This window comes from Thunnus albacares, chromosome 18 (genome assembly GCF_914725855.1).
Source record: "Thunnus albacares chromosome 18, fThuAlb1.1, whole genome shotgun sequence".
NCBI classification, from domain to species: domain Eukaryota; kingdom Metazoa; phylum Chordata; class Actinopteri; order Scombriformes; family Scombridae; genus Thunnus; species Thunnus albacares.
The window spans coordinates 3,264,911-3,275,320 of NC_058123.1; the positions used below are offsets into that span (position 1 = coordinate 3,264,911).

Here is a 10,410-nt window from a genome sequence, read left to right on the forward strand (position 1 = left end):
ATTTTTTTTTTTTGGTCTGCAGCTTTCATTTATGGACTTTGGTGATTATTGTCCTTCTATTTAGATTATGCATTGAATTTTAGAAGTGACAGTAACACAGCATAAAATACTCTATTACAAGCAAAAGCCATGCATTCAAACTATTACTTCACTATAAGTCCATAAGTATTAATTATCTGTTACCAGATTCTCATATGTGAATATTTGCTAGTTTTCTTATATGTTATATATATTTCTTATGTATTTGGGTTTTTGAGTCTTGGTCAGATAAATATATATAATACACCTTAAAAAAACACACCCAAAAATCTAAAAACAAACAAACAAACAAAACTCAATATTCTGGATTAATTAGATTCAATGGATTAACATAAATTGAGTGGACAAATGCACTTCATCTGTCTAAATGTCTCTAGTCTGTACAAAGCCACATCCTCTTTATCTTGTTGTGCGCCAACTGATACATGATATGTACATGAGTCCAAACTCTTTAGAAATGGTTTTGTAACCTTTTCCAGCTTGGTGAACATCAACAACTCTTCTTCTAAGGTCCTCAGAAATATCATTTGTTTGAACCATGACACACTTCCACAAACCTGTGTTGTGAAGCTCAGACTTTGATAGTGAAGACCCAGATTTCTCTTCTTTAATTAAAGCAGGGCCGCCCAGACTCACACTTGATTGTCATCCCATTGATTGAAACACCCAACTCTCATTTCTCCTTCAAATAAATGTATACATATGTAACATTGGATCATTTTCCTCAATAATTAAACAAACAAGTGTAAGTTTTTTGTCATATTTGTTTAATTGATGTCTCTTTATCTAGTTTTAGGACTTGAATGGAAATCTGATCATGTTTTAGGTCATATTTATGTAGAAGTAAAGCAAATTCTAAAGGGTTCACAAACTTTCAAGCAGCACTGTATGGTCTTCCACCAGGACATCTACCAGCTACATGCTGATGTTTTATGACTTTGTATGAAGCAATGACCTTTCTTTGACTGTCACTTACAACACATTCTGTGGAAAATTTGAAACTTCTTCTTTTTTACATTTGACGTTAAAATTTAGGGATGTTTGCTATGTGCAAGAAACCGCAGCTTCTCCTTGGGTCTCAGGTTCTCTACCAGTTGGCTATGTCCTAAGTGATTGTTTGTGTTTGTTTACTCTTGCTTGACAGTTCAAATGTAGCTCAGTAAAAATAGTTCCGCACAAACGGTGTAAGACATTGGACCATGTTTTGACTTGTTTCAGTTGTCTGAAGGCAGAAATTGCCTGTTTTGCACCGAAAAGATGCAAAACAGGCAAACTTGCAAAAGGACCTCAAGTGACAAACCCAAAAAGGAAGCCCAAAAAGAGACAATGAGTCTCTCTTGGCTTTTGTTTTTATATCAATACATCTCCCCCTTCTTACATTCCTACATTCATATACACTGCAGCTTGAAAGTTTGTGAATCCTTTAGAATTTTCTGTATTTCTGCATAAATATGACCTAAAACATGATCAGATATTTACACAAGTCCCAAAACTAGATAAAGTGAACCCAATTAAACAAATGAGACAAAAAAAATAACTTTTTCATTTATTTAGTGAGGAAAATTATCCAATCTCACATATTTGTGGGAGCCAAAAGTATATGAACCCTTGCTTTCAGTGTTGCAAACCTAATGCTTCTCATTCAAGCAGAAAAGTTTGATTTTGGTCTCATCCATCCACAGAATATTTTTCCAATCACCTTGTGGCTTATCCACATGGTCTTGGGCGAACCATGGACTGCAGCAATGTTCTTTTTGGAGAGAAGAGTCTTTTTTCCTTGCAATTCTGCCATGCTCACCATTAATATTCAATGTTCTCCTGATGGTGGACTCGTGAACATTGACTGTAGCCACTGCAAGAGAGGCCTTTAGTTAGTCATGGCTGCAAAAGCGGGTTAAAATAAAATGTAATGTAATGTCCGATGGTGTTACTGCTTCACACTGTGTGTGTGTGTGTGTGTGTGTGTGTGTGTGTGTGTGTATGTATGTATATGTATATATGTATATATATATTTCTTATGTATCTGGGTTTTTTGACTCTTGATCAGATAAATATATATAATACACCTTTAAAAAAACACACACCCAAAAATCTGAAAACAAACAAACAAACAAAAAAAATCAATATTCAATATTCTCAATATTCTGGATTAATTACATTCAATGGATTAACATAAATTGAGTGGACAAATGCACTTCATCAGTCTAAATGTCTCTAGTCTGTACAAAGTTTGCCACGTCCTCTTTATCTTTTTGTGTGCCAACTGATACATGATATTACTTGATGTTGCAACGAAAGTGAGTAAAAGAACACCCCCTAACTTCCTGTTGACTTCAAAACTGTCCTCATCATGTAAAATGATCAGTTAAATCTTAAAAAACAGCTCTGAAGCAATCTAGTAACTAAGGTAAATATGCAACTGAGTGATGTGACCACGTCTTTCTACTCCTCTAATAATCTGAACAGCTGCATTCTGGACAAACTGGAGATGTGACTTTGGGTTGAGTCTAAACACAAGGCAAGCTTATAAAAGTATAAAATATGTAAAAACTTGTTCAATTTGTAAAGATTATTTTTACTTTGGAGAAAGTTTTATTTTCTTACTTTTGTCCCAAACAGGAGGCACAAACTCCAACTGCATGTTTAATATGTTGAAAACTGCAGTTTCCTTTTATTACGTGCTTTGTGAAATCTACAGTAACAGTTAAAGTAAAGTTCTTCAACATGCTGTAAGGCAGTAAATGGGAAATAATATTGAGGGGCATGTTTTTTGTGACCTAGGTTACTTGCCATAGTTGGGAAATTGTGGAGAGGGTTAAAAAGAAGAGGAGAAGAAGAGTTTTTTTGGGAGAAATCAATTGTATTATTGGTTGCATATGCTAACATGTTGTGTGTAAACTGAGAACAGTGATAAATAAAGTTCAGTAAAAGTTTACCTTCACCTCCCGTGGTATTCTGTGCAGCAGTGTAACAGAGGAGGAGTGAACAAGAGCTGAGTAACAATCATTAACTGAAGTAAAGAATTACGGTGTTAAAATGCCATTTCAAAAGAAAAGAAGAAAAAGCAAAGAAGGGTGGATGATGTGTGTTTTCACAAAATGGCAACAAATTAATTGATATTTTTACAGTTGGACAAAGAAAGAGACATTTCTGACATTATGCCAGGCCCTGAGAGGTATGAAAAATCTTCCAATTAAAGTTTCTACACACAGAATAAATAATTGGGGTGAAATTTTGTCTTTGAGGGGAATTTTAGATGAACACAACCCTGGATTGTGAGCAAAGATTAAAATATCAGAATTGTTTTGAAAATGAGAAAAACCTGGATTGACCTTTCCCATGTCGACCCGTCCACAGAGTCAGGAAACAGCTAGTTAGACAATTACTTTTATTGATAAACTAAAATGTAGATATACAAGCAAAAAATATTACTTTAAACAACACAGACAAACTTTTATCCTACATTATAAAACCTGCTAAAAAATTCATCAAATTACAATATGGAATAAAAGATTAGACCCATTAAAACTGCATAAAGGCAATCATTCATATCCTGCTGAAATCAAGCAAACTGCATCAAGCAAAGTGCATAACACAAGTGTGTCGTAAAAGATATAAAGACAATTAAATGTATTAAAACAATATAAGTAGTAATTTAGACAGCTCAAAGCTCTGAAACAGGAGGTCATTGCCAATGACTCCTAAATTTCCTTTAATGCACTGAACCAAACCTGAGGTGGAAGAATTCACAGTAGAATAAGAAAAAAATGAACAACTTGAAAGTTTGTGAATCCTTTAGAATTTTCTGTATTTCTGCATAAATATGACCTAAAACATGATCAGATATTTACACAAGTCCCAAAACTAGATAAAGTGAACCCAATTAAACAAATGAGACAAAAAAAATAACTTTTTCATTTATTTAGTGAGGAAAATTATCCAATCTCACATATTTGTGGGAGCCAAAAGTATATGAACCCTTGCTTTCAGTGTTGCTCATCACCAAACCTAATGCTTCTCATTCAAGCAGAAAAGTTTGATTTTGGTCTCATCCATCCACAGAATATTTTTCCAATCACCTTGTGGCTTATCCACATGGTCTTGGGCGAACCGTGGACTGCAGCAATGTTCTTTTTGGAGAGAAGAGTCTTTTTTCCTTGCAATTCTGCCATGCTCACCATTAATATTCAATGTTCTCCTGATGGTGGACTCGTGAACATTGACTGTAGCCACTGCAAGAGAGGCCTTTAGTTAGTCATGGCTGCAAAAGCGGGTTAAAATAAAATGTAATGTAATGTCCGATGGTGTTACTGCTTCACTGTTTGAAGTGTCATCCCCTCTTCAAATAGATGATTTGGACACTAGTTGATGTCACTGAGTCAGCTGACCGCATCATTCAAACTATTACTTCACTATAAGTACATAAGTATTAATTATCTGTTACCAGATTCTCATATGTGAATATTTGCTAGTTTTCATATATATATATATATATATATATATATATATATATATATATATGTGTGTGTGTGTGTGTGTGTGTGTGTGTGTGTATGTATGTATGTATGTATATGTATATATGTATATATATATTTCTTATGTATTTGGGTTTTTTGACTCTTGATCAGATAAATATATATAATACACCTTTAAAAAAACACACACCCAAAAATCTGAAAACAAACAAACAAACAAAAAAATCAATATTCAATATTCTCAATATTCTGGATTAATTACATTCAATGGATTAACATAAATTGAGTGGACAAATGCACTTCATCAGTCTAAATGTCTCTAGTCTGTACAAAGTTTGCCACGTCCTCTTTATCTTTTTGTGTGCCAACTGATACATGATATTACTTGATGTTGCAACGAAAGTGAGTAAAAGCACACCCCCTAACTTCCTGTTGACTTCAAAACTGTCCTCATCATGTAAAATGATCAGTTAAATCTTAAAAAAAAACAGCTCTGAAGCAATCTAGTAACTAAGGCAAATATGCAACTGAGTGATGTGACCACGTCTTTCTACTTCTCTAATAATCTGAACTGCTGCATTCTGGACAAACTGGAGATGTGGCTTTGGGTTGAGTCTAAACACAAGACAAGTTCATAAAAGTATAAAATATATAAAAACTGGTTCAATTTGTAAAGATTATTTTTACTTTGGAGAAAGTTTTATTTTCTTACTTTTGTCAAGTCTCAAACAAGAGGCACAAACTCCAACTGCATGTTTCATATGTTAAAAACTGCAGTTTCCTTTTATTACGTGCTTTGTGAAATCTACAGTAACAGCTAAAGTAAAGTTCTTCAACGTGCTGTAAGGCAGTAAATGGGAAATAATATTGAGGAGCATGTTTTTTGTGACCTAGGTTACTTGCCATAGTAGGGAAATTGTGGAGAGGGTTAAAAAGAAGAGGAGAAGAAGAGTTTTTTTTGGGAAAAGTCAATTGTATTATTGGTTGCATATGCTAACATGTTGTGTGTAAACTGAGAACAATGATAAATAAAGTTCAGTAAAAGTTTACCTTCACCTCCCGTGGTATTCTGTGCAGCAGTGTAACAGAGGAGGAGTGAACAAGAGCTGAGTGACAATCATTAACTGAAGTGAAGAATTACGGTGTTAAAATGCCATTTCAAAAGAAAAGAAGAAAAAACAAAGAAGGGTGGATGATGTGTGTTTTCACAAAATGGAAACAATTTGGTTGATATTTTTATAGTTGGACAAAGAAAGAGACATTTCTGACATTATGCCAGGCCCTGGGAGGTATGAAAAATCTTCTATAGACTCAATAAAACTGCAATCATTCATACCCTGCTGAAATCAAGCAAACTGCATCAAGCAAAATGAATAAAACAAGTGTGTTGTCAAAGATATAAAAACAATTAAATGTATTTACAAAAAACATGAACAGTAACTTAGACAGCTCAAAGCTCTAAAACAGGAGGTCACTGACAAAGATGACTCCTTACATGCACTGAACCAAACCTGAGGTGGAAGAACTGACAGTAGAATAAGAAAATGAGCAAATGTGAGTTGGATTCTGATCCTTTCAGCTGTGAACACTTTGACCTGTTTCCTACTTGTAATAATAGTCCTCTGATTCTGAGTCAGCAGCATTATAACATACATTTTACATATAACTTATGTAATTTATATAATGTGATCAAATTATTTCTTATCCAGACTATAAAAATAATCAAGACCAAAACATGAAACAAACAAGGCCTATATTTAACCGAACAAGACACAGCTCGGGTTGATTTCGGTAATATGATGATAATCTCACTCATGAGTTCATCTGCCTTCCGTCATTGATAACTAGAACACGCATTTCTCTTCATCTGCACTACAGGGAGATTATGTGGAAACACTCAAAACCCGCTTATCAATGATATCTCTAGATATCTACTGATATAGTATCAAAGAATATGTCAAAGTACATACTGCAGTGCAGTAAAAATACTGGAGTAAAAATACTCCTTATGAACATGGCAGGATTTACCTCCTATAGGGCCCCGCGGTAAAAGTTAGTTTTTTGCCCCACTACACATGGGAGTAGGACTCTAGAGCCAAACTTATTTGTTGATTAATTGATTTGCTGATATGATCCACAAATAATTGCCAGAAATTTTAATTTCTGGCAATTCATTGTTAATTGTAATCTTTCTGAGCAAAGATGCCAGAAATTAACCAGTACCAGCTTGTCATATGTGAATATTTGCTAGTTGTTTTCTTATATATTATATATATTTCTTATATATTTGGTCAGATGAAATAATATGTTAAAGGACAGGTTCACAGTTTTTCAAGCCTTCTTATCCAACAGTCAGGAGCCCAAATGAACACTAAAGTAGGTTTTTTTTGCCATAATCGTTCCTCCTGTTCACACTGACCATGGGGGCCAAAATCCACAGTCCTCCTTCTGTGCAAAAATGTATCTAAAAGTTTTTCTGGAGCTGATATGAAGGTTTTTTTTTGCAAATGAGTCAAATCAAGTAGATATCTTTCAATGTTCATCTTTTTTATGCCAGTCCCTCTTCTTGTTACTATACTTCCACTGCAGCTCAAAAGGGAAACACTGTCTGAGGAAACACAAAGAGGGAATTTCATGCTAAAAAGACTGTAAATGTGTCAGATATCCACTTGATATGACTAACTCAACCTGCTGAAGCATCATATATCTTAAGGTAGACTTTTAAATACATATTTGTGCAAAATGACTGCATGGACACACTGTGGATTTTGTCCCTCATCACTTCCATTGAAAGCACTTTTGAAGGGGATATTTTAATAGCCAGTATGAACAGGAGGAATGATGACAGGAAAAACACTTTCACTGTTCATATGGACACCTGACTGTTGTTTTAAGACAGAACCTATCCTATAACATATAATATGTTAACTTGGACTTTAGGGAATAATTATAGGAATTTTCCACTATATTCTGACATCATAGCTACTGAACAATCAATCATTTATTAAAGAAAATAATTGTCAGACCTATTAATAATGAAAATAATTGTTGGTTGCAGCCTTACAGTACTCCTATGATGGAATAATACTATCTTGTCCTCAGTTTTCTGTGTGGAAATTGATAAAACACAACTTTACAACAAATGAGTTCAATATAAATTAAAACAATTCAAGTCTCATAACTAGATTCTGACACAGTCCCTCTTCAAGACCAGGACCACAAGATGGAGAATGGAGGACCTGCCAGTTGATATTCAGTGGTGCAAATTTCTTTGAAGATTTCTATAAACAAATATGCAATTAATCAAATTATGTAGACCCAAATAATATGGAGGCTTTTGGGGCCACCTGGGAGTCTGGTCAGTTGCTGCTCTGCCTGGTTGGTAATCCAGCCTTACTTGTGAATATTATAAACATTATTACTGATGCAGTAACCTGTAAGCAGCATTTTATTGCTGTCAAAATGGAGCTAATTTTAACAAGGTTATATACTCTTAACTTGGTTTTACATTTTAGTCTTTATGTGAAAAGAAACTCTAGCTGTGAAAGAAATCTAGTGGAGTAAAAAATTTCCACCCTATTAACATACATGAGGGGGGCAAAATATTTCCAACAATTTTCAATATAATGAGCTTCAGTACATCACTACCATCCACTACGACCTCAATAATAAACACAAAGTAGAATTATCACCTTTCTCATAATGTCAACAAAAGCTGAAAATGTATAAGCCTCGCAAAAAAGTAGAATTTATGTCAGAGCTGTTGTAATGGATTGCATTAGGTTGCACAGGTGTTCCTAATAAAGTGATCAGTGAGTGTACATTTAGGATGTACAGCACATTTCTCACCAGCAGGGGGAAGCATTAAACAAACTATGCCAAGGAGGGATGTTTGCTGATCGCATAAGTGTTGCTTCTTGGTTGCCTTTCACTATCACAATGATGCTCAAACATATTTAGACAAAAGGTTGTTTTGTTTTAAAAGTGATGTATATTTAAAGAAAGTACAAAGCAAGGAATGACTGAAAGCTTTTCACTGTGAAACATATGTGCGATAAAATAATTTTTTCAGTAAATATATATATTGTTATGACCTGGCTCATTGGCCGCACCAAAATAGGACACACACCATGCTTAGTTTTAACAGAAAATAAGTTAATTAACACAAATTAACCAAATTAGACAAAATTAAACAAAATTAAAAATTCACAATATGGAGTGTGGAAATCAGTAGTCAGTGGTGTGTGACATGCATGAGTGTAAAATGTGTGTGTGTGAGTGTTTTAAGATGGAAGAACATAAAACATAACCAAACTACGGAAACAGAGCTAAACCAAACCAAGTAGCTGAAGGGGAGAACAGAGAGCCGCAACCAGCAGCAGCCGTAAGCAGTCAGAGAAGAATGTGAGACTGAGCTGTGCTGCAGCCTGGACTTAAATAACCTGGGAACCCTGTGGGCCCTCAGCTGTTGCCAGCTGCCCTCATGAACACCTCTAGAGGGAGCAGACAGGTAAATCACAAGGCCAAACAAAATGTGACACCCACCCCATCCCCTCCCTTAAGACGTTGTCCCATCGGGATCACAGCAACCAAAGCAAAACAAAATAATCTTCAAAACAACCCCAGCTGAATAAAACGTTTGACCAACAGCTGGAGGACCAGCAGAGAGAGCAGACAGGTAAATCACAAGGCCAAGAAAAGGTGACACCTGGGGTGTTTCCTGTATATATGTATACAGGAAATACAAAACATTGACAAAATAGTAAGTCCTTGTATTTATTTGCATATTCACTTGCAACTTATAAAGCATCTCAACAGCTATTGGATGGATTGCAATGAAATTTTGTACCTGTTACATTAAGGGTTACATTTAATAACTTTTTTGAACCCTTCCCCTAGCTTTTCATGTAGTGCCATCATCAGGTCAAAATTTATTTCTCGTTCATTACCAATGTTCTTTGTGTTTAGTGCTAATTTAGTAGTATGTTAGTAGCATGTTAGCATTGTAATTGTGAGCATTTAGTTCAAAGCACTGCTGTCCTGACTTGTTCTGTTAAAATGTAACTTTTCTAGTATGTTCAATATTGCACCAACAGTTTCACAGTTTCCTCAGTAAAAGTGTGACCTCTGGTCCCCTCGGGGCCGTAGCAAAGATTTTATAAATACTGAGGTCATGACTCAAAATTCCAAATCTCCTGCCGCTTAATGTGTTTGATGTGATTCTGGAATTGAATATCTCACTTTATTTATTAATATGCCGATTATTTTCTCAACTGATCAATGTTTATTTTTTTATACATCAGAAAATTGTGAAAAACACCCATCAAAATTTCCTACAAATGGTTAATTTTAACATTTGAGAATCTGGAACCATCAAAGTATTGGCGTTTATACTTGTGTTTTCACAAAATGGCAACAATTTACTTGATATTTTTACAGTTGGACAAAGAAAGAGACATTTCTGACATTATGCCAGGCCCTGGGAGGTATGAAAAATCTTCTACACACAGAATAAATAATTGGGATGAAATTTTGTCTTTGAGGGGAATTTTAGATGAACACAACCCTGGATTGTGAGCAAAGGTTAAAATATCAGAATTGTTTTGAAAATGAGAAATACCTGGATTGACCTTTCCCATGTCGACCCGTCCACAGAGTCAGGAAACTGCTAGTTAGACAATGACTTTTATTGACAAACTAAAATGTAGATATACAAGCAAAAATTATTACTTTAAAAAACACAGACAAACTTTTATCCATTACATTATAAAACCTGCTAAATTTTGCCCATTTTAGGTTTGGGTCTCAATTCTGACACATCAAACATTGACAGAAAATTCATCAAATTACAACAGATTAGACCCATTAAAACTGCATTAAGGCAATCATTCATACC

The 10,410-nt window shown here is 34.7% G+C and overlaps 1 protein-coding gene and 1 pseudogene across 1 annotated transcript in view; one reads left to right on the forward strand and one right to left on the reverse strand.

The window, feature by feature from the left end:
- The window catches only part of LOC122968041 (oocyte zinc finger protein XlCOF6-like), an 813,118-nt gene that overhangs the window by 645,760 nt on the left and 156,948 nt on the right, over positions 1 to 10,410 (forward strand). The gene's annotated exons all lie outside the window — the stretch shown is intronic.
- The window catches only part of LOC122968950, a 104,182-nt pseudogene that overhangs the window by 64,697 nt on the left and 29,075 nt on the right, over positions 1 to 10,410 (reverse strand).